The 20,583-nt window shown below is 45.0% G+C and overlaps 1 protein-coding gene across 3 annotated transcripts in view; it reads left to right on the forward strand.

Annotated features, from left to right (window-relative positions):
• The window catches only part of LOC119646351, a 103,870-nt gene that overhangs the window by 17,433 nt on the left and 65,854 nt on the right, over positions 1-20,583 (forward strand). The gene's annotated exons all lie outside the window — the stretch shown is intronic.

A 20,583-nucleotide genomic window follows, 5' to 3' on the forward strand; every position in this document is an offset into this window, starting at 1 on the left:
GTGGTCGTGCCACACACAATAGCGCGGGGTGGCAGCATCTGTGATGACTATTTCGTTAACCTAATCGATTCCACCGCCGAAAGCTGATCAAAGAATTATTGCTTCAGAAACTTCACTGAACATATTACAGGGCTCGCACTGGCAGGATTCCAGAAGTGTTAATATTTAAGGAAAGTAGGATCCAGTGAACCGAGCTTCGATTTCATCAGGACACCAAACGGAATAAGAAAATGTGTAAAGGGTTTGGCAACGACATTGAAAGGATGTATCTCTGATTAAAAGGGAGTTCCAGAAATTAATTTTGAATATCGTTAAATGGCTCGAGAAGATGAACAAATTGAAGAGAGCTTTGTGGGGAGAACCAAAATATAAAGCTCCAAAAATAGTTTCATAGAAATTATTATCTCTTTCCATTGATGGAAAAAGCGAGTCTCTGCCAAAGGACTCAAATTGCCCATAGTATGTTTTCCCTGTCCTTTCATTGCAAGGATACGTATGAATGTGTGTAAGTATAAATATCCTTCTTATAATGCCTGAATTCAGCTAAATGGTAAGTAAAAAGGTTATTTGGTTTTCCACGAATCAATAGGAAGTCTTTGAGTCGGGATGTGCGCTTCTTCGGTTATTTTCTTCGACCCTGTGCGACACGGGATTCCCATTAGCCTTTTATTGTTCTTTTACATTCCTCAAAGGACTAAATGGGGATCAGTCGTTTTGCGCCCCAGGTATGGATAGCCTTGCGGGGTGTGCGAATATATTTAGGAATACATTATTTGGGTACGGACGGGATCTTTAAAGGCATCCGGAAATGTTATTTTCATAATGTGGCTGTGATTTGTTGTATCCCTTTTTTCTTTAGCTTCAACTATCTGAAATCGATGATGAGGTTGCCTTTCTATTGATTCGACATTATTGTAGTTGCATAAATTTAAATTCTGCAAATGCTGCTTTATATGACACAATTGGGAGTTAATATCCTTCGGGATAGCTCGTTTGCAGCCTTGACGAAAATCATAAGGACAGTAGGATATTACTAGACTGATTCATATTAACATAGACAAAGCTAACAATTGGGAGTGCAGGGGATTAAAAATCAAACAGGAATTCTCTCTAGCATATCGTGCGCTGTGTGGTTGAGTGATTGTCCTTCCAGAACTGTTCAAAGGATAACATTTGTGACGAATCAAAAAGGATATTCGAGTCCAGTTTTCAGTAACTGATGGAAAAGTGAGCTGCATTGCCCTCAAGGAAGTAATCAATGACAATAATGAGCCCATTCAGACTATCTTCGCAAGAATTTTGCAAAATTTATTGAAGTGGAGTATCTGAGATCCATCAATAGTTAAAAGACTCAAAAATTTTGGCATACATAACTCGTATTTCGTAGTATAACTAAATTGGCCGGAGCAATTTCCAACTTCTCCTAAATAATTATTACCTGTTATCCCCTAGATTGAATGTGATAGAAACTCCTTTTGGCATTATGTTGACTACTTGGTTGAAGTCACCATATATGTAAGCAGAGCTCCCTGCAATAGCGATGCTTTCAGATCGCCTAAGGGATTGGCTTTGGGCCGGTGAGTAAACCTATCGATAAATCCAAGGCAGTAGTGAAATCCCTAGAATTAAAGCCTACGGGCAAGGTCTGTATGGATGTGTTTAAATATCCTGGCAGGTATGGTAAATAAATGAAATGACATTCTTACGCGTCATGAAACTTTGTGCTATTGGCATAAAATGGGGATTCAAAGCAGCTTTCATTCTCCACTAGCCGACGGCGATGCGCTACTCCACTAGTTTCACTGTAACGTGAAAAGCAGTAAACAGGATCAAACGCAACTAGTGAGGATGGCTTCGTTGTGAATGGTCGAGCCGATAGAGTTGACATATCAGAGAGGACAGCTATGTATGCTTGTTTTCGGAAATTGAATTTATTTGACTTGGAGGATCGTGCCTTTAGGTACGTTTGTTTTCAGCTGTTTAACTTTCAAGTAACCTAGGGTGGAATAATCAAGAGTGCCACGAACGTTTCCATTTTTAGGAGAGCTTCAGTCACAAGTCACTAGTGTGAATACATCTGATGTGAAATTTTTAGAGAAAGCTAACTATTGAAATTGACATAATTTTCGGAAGTCGAATCTACTTGAATGTAAGATAATTGAGTAGTAAGAGCCGCACTTTTGAATGTCATCATCATCAACGGCGCAATAACCCGCATCCGAACTAGATTTGCCTTTATAAGAAACTCCAGACCTCCTGGTTTTGCGCCGAGGTGCACCAATTCGATATCCCTAAAAGATGTTTGGCGTCCTGACCTATGCCATCGCTCCATCTCAGGCAGGGTCTGCCTCGTCTGTTTGTTGTACCATAGATATTGTCCTTATAGACTTGCCGGGCTGGATCATCCTCACTCATACGGATTAAGTGACTCGCCCACCGTAATCTATTAAGCCGGATTTTATCCACAACTTGACGGTCATTGTATCGCTTATACACTAATGATCAAAAAAAAGTGGCCACCCAAACTTTTTCCGAAAATCCAAACTTGAACCCTAGTTTCTCCCCAATTGATAACAATTTCAAGGTAGGAATGGTAGGAAGTGTAAAGGCTATTTATAAATAAAAAACAAATTTTTTATTATTAATAAGAGGTATGTCCTCCTTTATTTTTAATAACATTATCAATTCTGTTTGGCATAGAATTAATTAGTACTTCTAAATACTCCTCGGAGATTCTATTCCAGGCACCCAAAACAGCTTCCCATAGCTCGTTTAAGTTGTTAATTGTCTTGTCGTGAATCTCACGATCAATATGGTCCCATATATTTTCGATGGGATTTAACTCAGGGCTTTGAGCAGGCCAATCAAGAGTCCTTATATGTTTTTGGGCCAACCAATCGGATATGAGCCTTGTCTTATGGGATGGTGCATTATCTTGTTGGAAAGTTAATAGGCGAGGTGTTCTGAACCTCGCTAGACTTGGTACCAGTGATGTTTCTAAAATATTTTTATATTCAGCTGAGTTGATTTTTGTATTCACTGGTACCCGGTGCAGTACACCTACTGTTTTTGAGGAAAAACAGCCCCATACCATTATTCCAGGGTTGCCTTTCTGCGTTTCCTGGATGCAATCCTCACTGTATTCCTCGCCTGACCTACGAAGACAGCGTTGCGGCCTGTCCGATCGAAGGCAAAATCTTGATTCGTCCGACCAAATGATTTTAGTCCAGTCGGTGTTTCGATGGTCTTTGGCCCAAACCAATCTTGCAGCTTTGTGCCTCGGTTTAAGAGCCGGAACTTTTCGACAGCGCCGACTGCGAATGCCAACATCTTTCAAACGGCGTGAAATCGTGTGGCGACTTACTAAGTTTCCGCTGGCTGGCACAAAATCTTTAGATATTTGTGCGATCGACGATTTCCGATTCCTCAGCGCGTGTTGTTCCAACGCTCTCGTGTCTCTGCTATTCATTTTTCGTGGTCTTCCGGAGCCTTTCTTACGTGCTACACTGCCGCTTGCTTGTTTACGTCGCAAAACTTGCTGCACGCCGCTTCTCGAAACTTCGACATCCGATTTTTTAAAAATTCTCACGATTTCGCGTTGTGATTTGCCAGACTCGCTTAGTCCTACGATGCGTCCGTTTTCTTCCTCCGTTAATTGCCTGTAGAAAAAATGTATACACTTTTCTTGAGTTTCTTTTCAAACAAAATGATTTTTTGAAAATAAGTCAAATATATGAATTTTTAATCTTCAAACTGATTTCTCCGCTTGCTTCCAGGACTCTACCAGGATTATCCTTGTGAAAAGTCCTTGAGGCAAGCCTAATTTTTGATGAGTTTTTTCTTACTATCCTTTTCTACTAAGTTAATGATAATAATTACTTACCGCTGTTTTGGAGACATTTTAATTCGACAAATTATTAAAAATGTATTTCAAGCACTATTTCCACCTTTGAATGATTTTTCACTATTTCTAAATTTTGTATCCTTGCACTTCGTCTGTTTGTTAGGAACTGATGTCCTTTGATGTTCTGATGTCCCTTTTTATACCTGCTTCATTGCAAAATTACGAAAAACCCCGAAATATTACATGCGGCGGCAATATTTGACACTCTTTCGACACCAGGTAGGTGGCCACTTTTTTTTTATCATTAGTGTAGATTTCGTCGTTATGTAGGCTACGGAAACATCCATCCTCTTCTCTCGAACGCGGCCAGAGTCTGCAATTTTCCTTGCTAAGAACCCAACTCTTCCAGGAACACATGAGGACTGGCAGGACCATTGTTTTGTACAGTAAGAGCTTTGACCCTATGGTGAGACGTTTCGAGTGGAACAGTTTTTGTGAGCTAAAATAGACTCTGTTGGCTGCCAACAATCGTGCGCGGATTGGATTTCATCGTGGTAGCTGTTATCGGTTGGGATTTTCGACCCTAGATAGGAGAAATTATCAACGGCCTCAAAGTTGTGGTCTCCTATCTTTATTGTTCTTATTTGACCAGTGCGATTTGATGTTTTCACTTCTTTGTTCTTTGGTGCAAACATTGCCACCATGTACTTCGTCTTGCCTTCATTAATGTCCAGTCCAAGATCTCGCATGAATCTTCGCCTGTTCGAACTGAATGAAGGCAGTTTGTACATCTCGGGTTGTTCTTCCCATAATGTCAATATCGTCATCATAGGCCAGTAAATGGGTAAACTTGACGAGGATGGTGCCTCTTGCATTCACATTTGCATCGTGGATCATTTTTTCCAGGGCCAGGTTAAAGAGGACGCATGGCAGAACATCTTCTTGTCTTAGACCGTTGTTGATGGTGAATGGCCCCGAGATCCTGCTGCTTTTATCTAGCCTCGCAGATTCGTCAGGGTTAGCCTCTCATGACTGTATATCGTTTTACCCTGGTTATGCTAGGCGGCCTTGAAGTCGATGAAAAGACCGATATTTCAACAGTTTTTCCATCGCTTAAACACATGAAAAATATGATTTGTTACGAATTTACCTAGTCTCATTGGCATGGGCCGATGATGCTCAGGGCATATGGAGTTACCCGGTCTAGCAAGATTGCGAAGAATATCTTATAGATGATACTGAACTATCACTATGATCCCTGTCCTGCGTGATATCTCTTTTTTTTATGTATAAGACTGATAATGCCTCGTTGCCAATCGTTAGGCATTAATCCCTTGTCCCACACCTTGAGTAGTAGCAGTAGTAGTCGGTGAACTACTTGGTGTAGTTGGTCAGTTCCATAGTTCGGCTGTAATAGCCGGTGGATTGCACAGAATATTCCTGCCGTGCTTGGTGGTGGCAGCATTTCTCTGTCGTCTTGAGTTGGCGGGACCTCTAACTCGCCCATATTTTAGTTGTTGACTAGTTCATCAAAGTACTCAACCCATCGCTCCAATATGTCCATTCTGTCGGAAATAAGACTTCCCTCTTTGTCTCGGCAGTATGAGCTTCGAGGCTTCATCCTGTTGACTTGTTGGTAAAACTTGCGGTGCGGTTTCTCCCTGTACTTTTCGAGTTCACGGACTTGTTGGTTCCCCCAGGCTTTCTTCTGTGTCTATGAAGTCGCTTCTCCGCTCTACGGAGTTCGTGATAAGTGTCTGCGCGTGGCCTCGTTCTTTGAGAGTGTAGCATTGCCCGTTCTGTGGCGTTCGTCCATTTCGTGGTTAGCTTACACTCATCGTCGAATTAGTCATTCTTATCTTTACCGCGATTAGGGCCAAGTATGTTTGTGGCTGATAGTATTCCCCAGGTGGTTATTGATGCTTCATTTCCAGGACCTTTGTTCTCTCGGTTATTGCAGAGTCTATTTCTCCCTTATAGGTATTACGAAGGACTCTTTTATATATGGCTTCAGTGTTCGCGTTCACCTGATTGTCAAGGGGTTTCGAGCTGGTGTTGTTATTCGAGCTGCCAAAGAGATAGTGGTCCAGGTCTATATTGCCCCCCCTCCCTATATGTTCTGACTTTAATCAAGGCTGAAAGGTGGCCGCATTCGCTTAGCTCATGGTCAATTTGGTTGGTCCCGTCTCGAGAGGTCCACGTATGCTTATGGACCGCTTTCCACGCAAATCAGGAACTTTCAGAAACCATTTCATGTGCCACAGTTTTGTGTAAATTATGGGAGCCGGCGGATCGGCTGAGTACGAGCTGCGTCCCTACTTGGATGTTAAAGCGTCCAAGTATGATTTTGATATCATACCTGGGATAGGGTTCAAGGGTTCATTCTACTGTCCTTTAGAAGGTATTATTTCTCCGAGCGTTATATTTCGGAATTCTCCTCGCAAACGCAGAGTGTATAGCCGTTCACTTATGTATTCAGTGGCGATAACACCAGGTTTAATTTTCTGGCTGACTAAGAAACCTACTTCGAGCACATGATATACTGGATGGTCACTATAATATATGATGTAGTGGTGCTTCTCTAGGAAACCGATCCCTGTCCAATGCATCTCTTGTAACACTGTTACATCAGCTCTATATTACACAAGGTATTGGCTAGCTGCTTGGTAATTCTTGTTCTGAAGAGGGAGCGCACATTCCATAAGAAAATGTACAAATCGTTATTCTGTTTTCGCTGGCGGGTTGGTTGTTGTGCTGTCAATCCAGTCCCGAGGCTCCTTGCGTTCTTTGTAACTTTGATTTTTCGTGTGGCAACTCTACATAACCCCAACATGGAGGACCAGTTGGCACAATTTGTCTCTTTTTAGGCGCGAAACACTCGCCTTCATCTTTCTCCGTCTGTAGTTTTCCGTTAACAAAGAGCTCTCAGCGGCCACCTCGTTGAGGGGGAGACAGGGTTTGATAGTAGAACTGTTGGTGTTGGTCCATCAGGAGTCTCCCAGGTTTTATGCTCCATCGTGAGTACCAATCCTCGGTTTGCCCTGGGACCTATACTACCCTGTCGCCGCCACTTTTGAATATGGCTAAAGTAACTGTACCATAGGTTGTAAGATGTTAGGACCTTTGACAAGGCAGTCTGTGTGGAGGTTGGGGATCAAATTGGATTGGATATTTTGGTTTTATATGGCTGTTTCAGGCGGGTTTTTGAGCCAAAGTGGTACCTTGTATGAAGCATCAAGTCACTCCCAAACAAGGACTTGAGCTGGAAAGTAAATCTCAGGTGAAAGAGAATAGGCACAAAGACCAATGGAGAGCGGTTGGGGTGGATTTGCCTGATATTCGCTCGAAAGCGGAAAACGGCTAATCTGAGGCAGATGTCTTGAAAGTTTCGATGGAACCATGCAGAGGAGTCGTTCTTTGGTGTCACGCGGAGCAACCATACTTCGGGATGTATGCTGAGGATTGAATTCGAAAAAATCTGCTACTTACAAATAGGGAAACCTACTCAGATTAAAAGTTGTAAATTAATCAAAGCTTACATGCTTCTCAGGCGATTTATGTAGAAGAGTCTTTTGCGTTTGATTATTTTTTAACCATATTAATTTTACAATATTTTCAAGCTTGTTTCTCGTTTCAAATAAATAATTATTCATAAAACTAAAGTATCTTAGTAGATAAATGCTAATCGAAATGATAAATGTTGCAGAAAAGATAATAAGAAGAATATATACATATAAATATTAACCGACAAATGTTACATTCGGACAACGATTTTTCACTTCCAAATTGTATAATTTTTAAAACTTTGTTTTTAAGTGTCAAAATGAGCAGGCATGACCTACTTCACACGGTTACTCTTTTTGAAGTAGTCCCGCTCTTCCAAACCGGCCTCGTGGCTGGCCGCGCTCTCTCCGTTCGGTACAGACTTCAAGTTTCCCAGGGTTGTGGACCGCCGGCTGCGTGTCACGAGATGACTTTAAATTGAGATCGACCTCTCGTCACAGACGCAAAAATCCGGTCTCTCCAAGGTCGTCTCTCCTGTCGAGGACCAGGTGAGAGGACGAAGGTTCTCCTCGTATACTAGCTCAGCAGGGCTGGCAGCAAACTCTTCGCGGATGGCTGTGCGCAAGCAGAACGCAAGGCAAGACCTGCGACCAGGACAGCTCATCGCGCCATAATGGCTGCCTTCAGCGTCCGATGCCAGCTTTCTAGCATCCCATTGGACTACGGGTGGTGTGTAGTTTGCCGCTGACGTTTGAATGCCAGGAGCTTTCCGAGCCCCGAGAAGAGAGTAGATTCAAACTTCATTCACTGGTCTGTGATGATTACGGCTGCAACACCAAAGCAGGAAATCCATTCTCAACAGAGGGCCTGTGCACATGACCATGCTGTTATGTCCTTCACAGGTCTTGCCTTAGGCTACCGCGTAAATCGATCAATGACCGTGAGGCAGTACTTGTAACCTTGTTTTTTTTTTTTTTTTTTATGGATGGAGGTGGAAATCTTAGAAAGACGCTGCTGCGCCAGGTTGCAGCAGTGTGTGGGATTCACACCCACTAAAACCACCCCCACTCTTCCGCCCCTCCCCGCGGGACCACCGTGAAGTATTACTTCGCGGGAGAGGCTCTGGTTCGCTATACCAGTTCGTCCATGTTACGTCTCCGTCGCGCCGCCTTCCGAGCTCGATCCAACTCCAGGAGTTTTGTCTGCACCACGGCTACTGCCTCATTTACCGCCATCCAGTTTTCCTCCGACTTCAACATCTCTTCCACCAGGTTGCAGGGCTCGATGTCCGCCCCTAAGATGCTGTTCAACCTCCTTTTCTGCTGCAGAAATCTGGGACAATAGAACATAACGTGCACCGCATTCAGGACAGTTGGGAGACTCGTCCAACTCGAAGCGATGCAAGTACTTCCTACAGCCACCGTGTCCCGTAAGGAACTGTGTCAGGTGGTAATTCAATTCTCCGTGATTTCGGTTGACCCATTTCTCGATGCACGGGATCAATGTATGGGTCCACCTGCCCTTGTCGGAGTTATCCCATCGTTGTTGCCACTTGCCACACAACTCTCTCCTGATGGCTTTTCGGAAATCCGCATTCACCTCTGCTGGATTTGCCTTCCGTTTTTCGTAGAGCCAGTGTGCCTCGCTCGCTAGAAGATCTATAGGGATCATTCCTGCGATAACACACACTGCCTCCGTCGACGCCGTCCTAAATGCGCTGCACACCCTTAGCGCAATTGGCCGGTATGCCGAACATATCTTCCTCCGGTTGACAGCGTGGTTCAACGCTCCCGCCCAGACAGGGGCCGCGTATAGCAGGATCGACCTCACCACTCCCGCGATGAGTAGCCTGCGACTATACTTCGGCCCTCCCACGTTAGGCATCATCCTTGCAAGGGATGAGCTGGCATTTGCTGCCTTTTCTCGCGCATAATCCAAGTGTCCCTTGAAACTCAGCTTGGCATCGATCATCACCCCCAGGTATTTGACAACCGATTTTGAGACGACCTCACGATTACCAACCCGGATAGTAACCGTGTTGTTCTTCCTACGGTTGGTAATGAGGACCGCCTCCGTCTTTTCGTCCGCCAGGTCCAGCTTGACCATTCGTAACCATGACTTGATGGTATGAATGGCTTCATTTGCATAAAGCTCCACGTCCTCGGGATGCTTTGCAATTGCAACTACCGCCAAGTCGTCCGCAAAACCAATCAGCGTTGTCTCCTCCGGCACGCGAACGCCAAGCACTCCGTCGTACATTATGTTCCACAGCAGCGGTCCCAATACAGAACCTTGAGGCACACCTGCTGTCACAATGTACTCCTCTCGGCCCGTCGTCCGTCTCGTACCAGAGAAGTCTATCCGAAAAGTAACTTTCGATGAGCCGAGCCAAGTAGCTAGGAACACCCAGTTTGGGCAAAACGCCCTTAATCCAGCCCCAGTTGGCTGAGTTAAAAGCATTTTTGACGTCCAGCGTCACCAGAGCACAGCATTTGCCCATGGCCATCGCATTTCGAGCCAATTCCACGACCTTTGCTACTGCATCGACCGTAGAACGGGCTCGCCGAAACCCATATTGCCGCTCTGAAAGACCACCCGCAAGCTCGATGAACGGGAGCAGCCTGTTGTATATCACCCTCTCCAACATCTTCCCCATGGTGTCTAAGAGACAAATAGGGCGATATGAAGAGGGCACGCCGGGTGGTTTTCGAGGCTTCGGTAGCAAGACCAGTTTCTGCCTCTTCCACTGGGCGGGAAACACTCCTTCCGCCATGCACGATTCGAATGTGCTTGCGAACCACCTTGGTCTGGCCTTGACCGCCACCTTCAGAGCCCTGTTCGGAATTCCGTCCAATCCCGGAGCCTTGCTGTCCCCAATACGTCTGCAGATTTCCCAAAGTTCCTCTTCGGTAACATCAGGGATCGAGAAGACGTCCTGCTGAGCTGCCAGTTGGGGTTCTCTTTCGTCCTGCTCCTGCTGCGGGAAAAGAGTTGCAATTATTTGCAACAAGAGCCGTGGGCATGTCACCTGAGGTGATTTTCGCCCGCGGATCTTCTTCATTACAACTTGGTAGGCTGTACCCCACGGATTCGTATTAGCCTCCATGCAGAGCTTCTGGTAGCATTCCCGCTTGCTTCTCCGAATGGCCTTCTTAAGGTTGCTTCGCATATCCCTGTATTCCTCCTCACGCTCCTGGTGCTCTGGCCTTCCTCTAGTCCTGTGGGAAAGTCTCCTCGCTCGGAGACAAGAGGATCTCAGGGCAGCGATCTCCGTGTTCCACCAGTAGTTTGGCCTCTTGCCGTGGTGCAAACGTCGTCGTGGCATCGAAGCGTCGCATGCTTCGGTTACACGCTGAGACAGCTGTGTGACCCTTTCCACCGCTGTTCCATCCGGATCATGGGCTCCCTCCAATGCGGCCAGGAATGTCTCCTCGTCGAAAGCTCCGATAGACCAGCCAACCGCCTTAGCCTTTCCACCTCCAGAGCGTCGTTGACTGCTTCCCCGGTTCCCAATGTGGAGGAAGATGGCCTGGTGGTCACTGTGGGTGTAGTGCTCACTCACTTGCCAAGCCATCCCCCTCACCAGTGAAGTGCTAACAAATGTCAGGTCAACGATCGAACCCGACCCTCTTCCTCGAAAGATGGGCACGCATCCAACGTTGGCCAGCACGATGTCCAGCTCCGCAAATGACTCCAACAGAATTTGACCTCTGGTGTTCGTCGATCGGCTTCCCCACTCCAGGGCCCACGCGTTGAAATCGCCCGCAATGATTTTAGGGCTGCGGTCTCTAGCATCCAACACCAGACTGTCTAACATCTCCTCATATTGTGCTAAGGTTGCACTAGGAGGAGCGTAGCAGCTGTAAATATGGACACCGTTGACCTTCGTCCTTATAAAACCGGCTGCCGGGGGGCCATGACTTCCTGAATGGCCTGTCTTCCGCACGCCCAGATTGCCGCGTTACCAGACGCATCCACCGCCCAAGTTGCACCGCCGTAGTTTCTGTACGGCTCGCAAATAACCGCGACATCGACATTCGACTCTCGAATGGTTTGCGAGAGCAGGTCCTGAGCTGCCTCACAGTGATTGAGATTGATTTGTATCAATCTCATTTTCCTGTGCGGTTCAGCTCCCTCCTATATACCGGACATCTGCTGCTTCCCGCAATATGCCGGCCGTCCACGCCCTCTTTCCCACTACATAACATACACCGTGGATCTCGGGTGCAATCTTTGATGAGATGGCCCTCTTCCCCACACTTCCTGCAACTCCTCGACCTATCATGCTGGCTAGTGCATGCCGCCGCAAAATGGCCAAAATCGAGGCATCTGAAGCATCTCTTTAGAGAGATTTGTTCCCTGAGCCTGCACACGACCCAACCTACTCTTACCTTGCCCGCGGTAATCAACTTAATAGCTGATTCCGCCGGCAAACCAATAATAGCGGTCTGTGTGCCACCATATGCCTTCTTCATCCTTTTTATGGCACTCTGGTCTATATCGCCAAGGTTGAACTGCTGCTTTAGCGCAGCACAGATGTCCTCCCGTGAGGTGACTTCATCTAGGTCCTTGCACTCAACCACTATCTCCTGTTTCCGAGCTCTTACCTCAGCTTCCTCTCCAAGTACACTTTCCACCTTCCCGCGGAAGTTATCGGCCGACTTGTCGGCGGATTTATTTAACTGCAGCATCAGATCCCCTTTCTGTGTTCGCCTAATACGGCTCACATTATCCCCCAAATCCTTCAATTGCGGGTCTGACTTCACCTTTCGGAGGATGTCGGCATAGGACATATTTCCCTTCTTGGAAATAATTATTATTTCCGGGCGGAGCTTCTTTTTGTCCCTTTGCCTCTTATTGCTCACCTTAGTCCATTGTTCGGGCCTCCGGGCGTTGGTTTTTTCCACTTTTGTAGGTGTTGTGGCTGCAATCGTGAGATTACCGACTTTCGCGGGTACTCTCGCCGGCTCCGCCTTCTTTGGTGAAGAGGCTTTTTTCTTCTTCGGGACTTGCTGCGGTCCAAGAGGCTCGCTGGTACCGTCTCTAGCCCGTTTTCCTGTCTTCCCGCCTGCTTTATCACGGGGAGGCGTCACCTGCGTTTCCCTTGTGACCTTGCCAACTGACGCTTGGGAATTCTTTTCTTCGAGTACCCTGATATAAGACAATTTAATGCCTCTTATCAAGGCTCGAATATTTTGGTGGATATTCCGCCTCTCCTTGATGAACTCGCACAGTTCATTTATTCTTTCCCCGAGTGTAACGAACGCCATTCCGGTATGTTCCCGTTTGCTTTCGCGCCTTGCGCCACAAGGAATGATCTCGATTAAGGGACTATTCGTATTTCTTTCAGAGTCCCGCGACGAATCTCGACTACCAAAAAGAACCATTGTTCTCGGTGGTGATCTCCCAAGCTTCGAACTCCTCCTAAAGGGATCCGGTGTGGACCTAATTTCCACTCCACCATTATCTCTTGTAGCATTAGATGCCACAGTAGCCAAGTTTCTCACTACTGAGGCACTGCGGTCGTTGGATATCGACGGCCGGGAGCCCGCTTGCTCACTCCCAAAAACCGCCGGCACTGGGTTTCCGAAGCCCTGCACCGTAAAAAAACTACTTTTCTCCTCTTCCATATTTGGTTTCATTTCTGGGTGTCCTTCCCATAGCCAATTTTTATCCACGGGTGGGCGTTTACTTCCCACCTACCCGGCCTGCGCATAAGCATGCCCATACACGCACATCTCCGGATGCGTGCATGTGCATCCCCATGACACATTCGCCGAGCATTCCCGTATCCGCACGAAGGGACGCGCCTGATGGGAGATTTGGCAACTCCACACAGGAGTACTTGTAACCTTGCGAGTCTGGCAAAAGGCCTATAATATCGAGGTGTATAGTGTTGAACCGCCTTGTCGACTTAGAGAATACACCTACTTCCTTTCTAGTATGTCTACTGGCTTTACACCTCTGGCACGCGATGCACTCTTTGTCGCAAGAAATCACTTCCCTGTTACTAGAAATACTTGCTGGAGACTAGCTGGTTACTTGCCCGAATGTCAAGATGACCAAGATCGTGCAACGAACGAAACACTTTCTTACGAAAAGCGGCCTAAGTCCCTTTTCAGAGATCTCGCAATAGAAAGAGGAATGTAAGCTGAAGATAGGGAGCTTCATGAACTTATATTTGAAGTACGATTGCAGGCTCTCCTGGGCGACAGCGATCGCCGAAAAATCTACTGCGGCTGGGATGTTGATCTCAGAGATCCAGGACAAAGCGTCAGCGTCTATGTTGTCTTTTCCGGACATATATTGAATGTCCGATGTGAATTGGCTAATGTAGGCTAAGTGTTGAAGTTGGCGAAGCGACGCTTTGTCGGGCTTTTGCCGTAAGGTGCCGGGCATTCTGTTTATCTGGCTGAGAGAGGCTACATTCGGTAGAAATGTTGCAATATTCTTGGAAGAGTGCGCGAGTGCGTGGATCGGCAACATCCTCAAAAATGATAGATAGTATTCTTGTTCGAGCAAGTTGAAATTTTCCCTGACGATCTACCAGCAGCCCATAGTGACAGAGGAAGTCTGCGCCTAATATGGGGACACTGATAACAGATGAAGTGCCACAAAAAGGTCCGACGCAAGCCAAGACTCACGCCCTCAGCGTGGTCAATTGCCTCTCCAGTTTCGCCACGCGGCCCCCGTGCACCTCGTGTATCTTGCTCGCAGTCGCGTCCAACACCTCTATAGAACGGCCGTCAGCACGCGCTAGGATGACCTCTGTACCCTCAGGCAGTCGCTGAAGCCACAAGGACTTTAGGAGCTCTGAGCCGATGCGATACTCGGAGACCAGAGGGATCGCGTCCGGCTGTAGCAGCAATACCACAGCGGAAAAAACTTCGCAGGTTCTAGTGTGCCACTTCTTCCATATTCTCAGAAGCCGTTGGTTGACTGCTTGGCATCTGATTGAACTGTTACTTTGGGAAAACACTTCGTAGCGGGTTGTACTTATGACTGAACTTATCAAACTCTATGAAAATTGAGCTTGACTTAAGATTTATTAGTGGCCTTTCGGATTTTGGTGGCTTCCCGCCCGGCTACTATTTCTTTGTATGCTGGATACAGCTTGCATTTGCAGTAATGCCAAACTTTCATCACGGGCCTTGAGCATTCCCCACGCGGATTAAACGCATCTGTGCACTATCAAACAATTTCGGTTTTGCTAAGTATTACACTGTACCTGCCCCACTGAGTAATCTTTTGATCAAAGATGTTCTTCACCTTGAAAACTTAATTTAGCTTTTGGCAGGGCTGAAAGTTGGCTAAAAAAAGACCAGATTGAGATTTGATAGGGAGCCAGAGGTTCTCCTTGTGGAAGGACTTACCTTTTCATAATTTCATCGGGATCAGTTTCCCCCTGAACACCACGGATAAATATGAATTGAATCCTAATGGATGAAGGGATCCTTGCAATAGCGTTAACACTTCCTTGCTATTTGATGAGTGAAACATTTTTGCCGTGGCCCCATGTTGTTGTTAGTTCCTAAAAGAAAAGCAAACTTAATTTTGAATTAATTTTGTTGACGAGCCGCAATGTACGGCGGCAGCAAAACCTTCCGCTTCTAAAAGCTGTCGGTTACCAGCAGCGGAAAGATAGGTGTAGGCGGCAGTTCACTTCCTTCTTAAAACCTGAAAGAAAGGTATCTGTTGTCCACGGCAGCTAGGAATATTTTGAAGGTTTCACTGTATATGTATGAATGGTAAAACATCCGGGGAAAGTTCCTTACATAGAGACATTGAAAACCTTTCATACCTGAAGGACTCACCCTCCGGATACCGATTTGTTCTTTAAATTAGACTTGTGCCCAGTTTTACCGTTTCCGCGCTCCCATGGGATATGTTTGATGGAAAGATAACTATTCCGGATTCTACCTCCTGCAGTGTTTCCGTCGATGTTTCGAAACCTATGTGATGACTAAATGAAATTGGTCGTCGTTAGAAGACCGTCCTTTGTGGCCAAAAACGATCAAGAGGGAAGAGCTACACCAAAAACCTAAAAAGATTGACCATCGTCAAACCACATTTGGTCATTACAGCTATACCGGTTTATTTTGAGACAAATGGTGTAAATTAACACGGAATGGACAAATTTGACTTAATATGATTTTGTTAATAACTGTAAAATTTCTACTGAAGTTTTAACTGCCTATATTAGTACGTTTGTAAAATATTGTAATATACTATTGTAGTGGAGCGAGCAACTTGCGTGTCGGACGCACGCAAGTGCGAATCGCGGTGGCCATGACATCGAAAAATAATTTTTAACAGCGAAAATGGTCTTTCGGTGTCATGACATAAGTCAGTTCGAGTACAGAAACCAGCTGAGGAGGAGAAAACCTCCTCACATAGAATTATTCTTATTTGGAGTTATAAAAAGTAGTAATAGTAAATAAATTGATTAAAAGTAAATAATTAAAATAAAAAATAGAATTTATTTAACATAATTAAATATAAACGAATAAAGAATAAAATGTCCGGATATCTGAGTGGTTAGAGCACGAAGCTGTCGTACGGAAGGTCGCGGTTCAAATCTCACTGGTGGCAGTGGAATTTGTTCGTGATTTGATGTCGGATAACAGTCGATTCAGCTGTGAATGAGTACCTGAGTCAAATCAGAGAAATAATCTCGGACGAGCCCAATGCTGACCACATTGCCTCCTCCTATAGGGTACTATAATCCTGTAGCGTACCGTTACGGTCTTGAGTGAAGTGTTCTAACACACTTCAAGTCCTGATCCAATTAGGTTGTTGCGCCAACAACGGCTATTATTATACTTGACCTTTTTTAAGCTTTAATATTAAGTATTCTCTCGTTCGATACCCCATATGACCATATTTGGTCCCCCCCGCCTATGACAATAAGTCCCCCCGCATTGAATTGATTTGTTTTACGCAGCACCTTAAAAACAAATTACAGAATTCAAATCACCGAATCCGAATAGTTCTGAACTTTCATGTGGTAGAACGTTTTCCTTTCTGCGTTGATCCTCATCCCGACAGGATGGAAGAGATTGAATTCTGAAGCGGAATTCGACTGATATTGTACAATTGGGAAACTTCTTGAAACATTCAAATTACTTCTAAATTCAACTTATCTCATTTACGAAACTCCCATTCCTCGAAACTGACGCGAATGCTCAATTTGGGAAAGTTGATGCTCTAGTTTCAAACAAAATATAAGGTGAGGGATGAATAGGTTTGGATGGAAAGTTACTTATAAACAAAGTTACTTGTTTACTAAATTCGTGGTTGTATCTAATTAAGAATTACATGTATCTTAAGTCAAGAAAACTGTCACTTGAAAAGTAAGACAAAAGCTGCCATTCAGAATAAAGTATCTAATATTCTCTTCTTCTCCTACGTGCAAGTTATAACTAACCCCGACTAGCAGCAACGACTAATTGAATTAATTTAGCTTATTTTATAGTTTCGGAAATAAAGGTGACAGGAGAGCACACGAAAGTGTTCAATTCGCAGCAGAATCAATTGCAACGCGATACTGCACCGCAACAAAAATGGTATTTCCGCAAAGTGAAAAAGAACTACGTAGGGTTGTTGAGCACGTGCCAGGAGCAACTTCTAACTTCGTAAAACCCAACGTCCTTACAGGTTAGCAGTAGCAACAGTTGTACACGTACAGGTCCCCTTTGCACGGAATTCTAGGGAAACATATCGAATAAGGCAGGAGCAGTGGTCAAAGTAGTGATAACTATGGCCAGGTCAGGAAATGCGGATGTCATGTAATTAAAAGAAACTTTCTCTCACTTTCGAATGTTTTCGAAGTGGAGCTTCTGTCGGTATTGGAGGTCACCTACGAGTATCTTTTCGCTTCAGTGAAGTTATGGAACTGAAGGGAGATATATTTACTTCGATAACTTCTGCACTCGACTTTGTCGATGAAGATGATTTTATTCTGAAACTTTAGTTCTCCCAAGATATTGGAAACATCTTTATGCTGAAGTGTCGCGTGCATAGAAGTTCGTTACGTATATTTCACTTTAATTATCAGTTTCAGCCAATAAGTAGATGAGGCAATCATATCAAATGATAGTTTTATAATTGAATCTTGCCATAAGTTGGGCTGTGACTTTCAGAAAGTTTTTCTTTAAGTGGATATCTTACGAATGGATAAAATTCTCTGATAATGCTGAGGACACTCAGAAACCAAGAATAATAATAATAACCACAGTTCGCGCGGTGCAACTTCAATAGCCGTACACTATGAAAGCCTTTGTCAAACTGCTGGTATCGACTCTCATGATTTTGCTAAAGTACCCCTCAGCTTGGTTATTAAAGTCATATCCATCATGTCTCTGCCGTGATACTCGAATTTGTAAAGCCTAGGTGGGATACGAATAGGTGACAGGTATTACCGAAACGCATAGTCGGCCCAAAAACGATTGCGAAGGTTTGAAGTTTGCGGCAAGTACCAAAAGTGGAGAGACGGTCCCGTAAATCGCCTAATTAATGGCTTCCCGCCTCCGGTGTTCGCAAGCTTTTACGAATCTGAGAACATCAGAATCTACAGGCAGAGAGTGTGCAGATTCTTCATTGAAGAAAACCTTACCAAGGTGCACATTGCACATTGGCTGTATATAGCCGAAACCACCACTCCATTCTTTTTCAATTGGTAGGCTAAAGAGCCCTGCTAAGGTCCTATTTCTTAAGACACAACAAAAATACCATTCTACCGGCCCCGGGTTCTTTTGCAAAAATATTCGCCTGCCGGCAAGAGTACAAATTTCGCCGCTCGGCTGCGTGAATCATTGCAATTTCATCTTTCAGAGTAGACTTGACAGTGGATCGCAGGATGCCAAATGCTGGTTCTGGCTCCACCATTATGGATGCAGACCCTTGGCGAGCCTGTTTGTCAGCTTCCTCATTATCAGCGATGTTTAGGCGCCCTGGCACTCATATCAGGAATGTTTTTTTTAGTCGGCCAAATTTTAGCAGTAACCGGTTGCAATTTTATAGCAACTGGCTTGATATGTTGATATGTTTAGTGCCCAACTGTCGGAACTAATTAGAATAGTGCGATCCCGTCATATTTGTCGCAAGTATTCTTCTGCTGTCAATAAAATGGCATATATCTCCGCCTGGAACACCAAATGAAGTAACGCAAGATGTCGGCTTAAGAGTTAATGAAAAAAACAAAAAAAAAAAAAGTGCAAACCCCAATCCATAGGTGCCAATATGACGACAATGATAGATTTTAATTTTGAAAACGTGGACAACTGTGTGTACCTAGGAGTAAACATAGCGAAGGATGGTAATGAAAAGGGCGAAATTCAGCGGCGAATAATAATGGCCAACAAATCAAACTACCCAGTCCGACGATAATGAAAAGTAAAAGGGGGAATACGAAAAATGAGCTCAAGCTCAAGCTACAAGAAGCGTGGACTCTAATGCAGGCGTTTAAGAAGTTGATCGACAAATTTGAAGGTAAAGTTCTATGTCGAGTACTTGTACCGGTAAAATATGGAGTTGACTGGCGAATTAGATACAACCATATACTGTGGTGATACAGCAGTATCGGTAATGGTAAAACTACGAAAATTGCAGTAGAATAGATGGACGACAAGCGAATACTTAACAGGGTATTCAAGGGCACACTCGAAGGACGTTGTCCAGTGGGAAAGCCATGCAAACGGAGGAAGAACTCAGTAGACGAGGCCAGCAAAAAGCTACTGAAATTTTCTAACTGGAGGATGCGATTGAAGGATCGTCTGAAGGAAGTCTATTCTGGAGGCCAAGGGATGATTTGGCCTGCAGCGCCATTGAGGAAGACGTTCTGTTTTGTACAATGCACAATCTGCTTTTCGCAGATTCCGAAATGGGGTGGTTTCATGCTCATTTCAAAATAAATGCGGATGTGATCGCAGAGCGTGATATGGTTAATTAAAATACTCTGCGACAAGAGCCACAATTAAGGGTATGCCACCGTGATGTCCATGACTTGGGTGGAGTTTATCACTTAAACTGAGGATCCGCAGTTCAGTTCTTACCAGATACTCTAGTAGTCTCGATCCTCTCGAGGTGATATAGGAACTTCCTTAGGATACTCGTATATTGGGGCGTTAAGATTACATCCGGCTATTATCCCATGCCATTATTTTTGGCATATTGCATAACCCTGATGAACCTCCTACTGGAAACTTCGACCACGTTAGAGGGAATATAAGCAAAGTTCCAAAGAATCTCCTTAAATCCCTGTTGAATTCTCATGGTTAGCTTGGCCGTCAAGATGTCGCCGTCATCTAAATTGTTAACCAAGATAGCCTGGAGCCCTTTTGAAACTACTATGCAGGAGAGCGTCCGATACTTCCATTGGCATATAACAGGTCGGCATGTCGGAAGTTTAAGCCCCTGACATCCCGACCTGCCTTGCAGCTATTGACCCGGCGACTAATTAGTGCAATATTGCAACTGATCTACGCTTCAGATGATGACGTGGGTTGCGTGCCTCTTTCCCTAGTCTTAGGCGCGGGCATTTGTAACGTGGTGGTCTGAAGCCCGTAGTAGGGTCGGCAGCCCGTATGTCACTGAACCTCTCAATATCCGTTTCAGGAACACTGATAGTAAGGAAAGCTCTCGTCCCGACACTCTAGAGATTTGTTAATTAGGCTTGAAATTATTGTGGACACCATTTTGTTCTAGGACCTCTGAGCCATTACGCTCCTCTTCCACATATGGTTGAGAGAGGGCAGTACTGGCTGAGCAAATCGCTCGTGACTTCACCGAAAAAGTTTTATCGTAATATTTTCTAGTATACACCTACCGTCTCAATGTGAAACTTGATGCCTTTTGAAGATGTAGTCCTTACAACTAGGAGAAGTTTTAGGTGATCAAGTTGTCCGTTCTTCGCACCCTCCTTACGCGCACCGCTTCTGCAAGTTCGGCCTGTATCCTTTCAATTGCGGAATTCACCGTACACCAGTTTTCTTTCCATTTCAGGATTTTAAGAAAGTCTTCCAGACTCGTCCTCTCTGACCAAACTCAAGAGCATTTCATGCCCCGGGTCGTTAGGTGTGCAGCCACATTCAGGGAAAAAAGGTGAACCACCCAACATGAATTGATACAGACACGTCCTATAAACACCATACCCTGATAGGAATTGAGTCGTTAATCTCGCCGTGTCGCCGCTGAATCCCCTCCTAAACACAAGGAATCAAAGTGTTGGTTCAGTC

This window comes from Hermetia illucens, chromosome 1 (assembly GCF_905115235.1).
Source record: "Hermetia illucens chromosome 1, iHerIll2.2.curated.20191125, whole genome shotgun sequence".
Taxonomy (NCBI): Eukaryota; Metazoa; Arthropoda; class Insecta; order Diptera; family Stratiomyidae; genus Hermetia; species Hermetia illucens.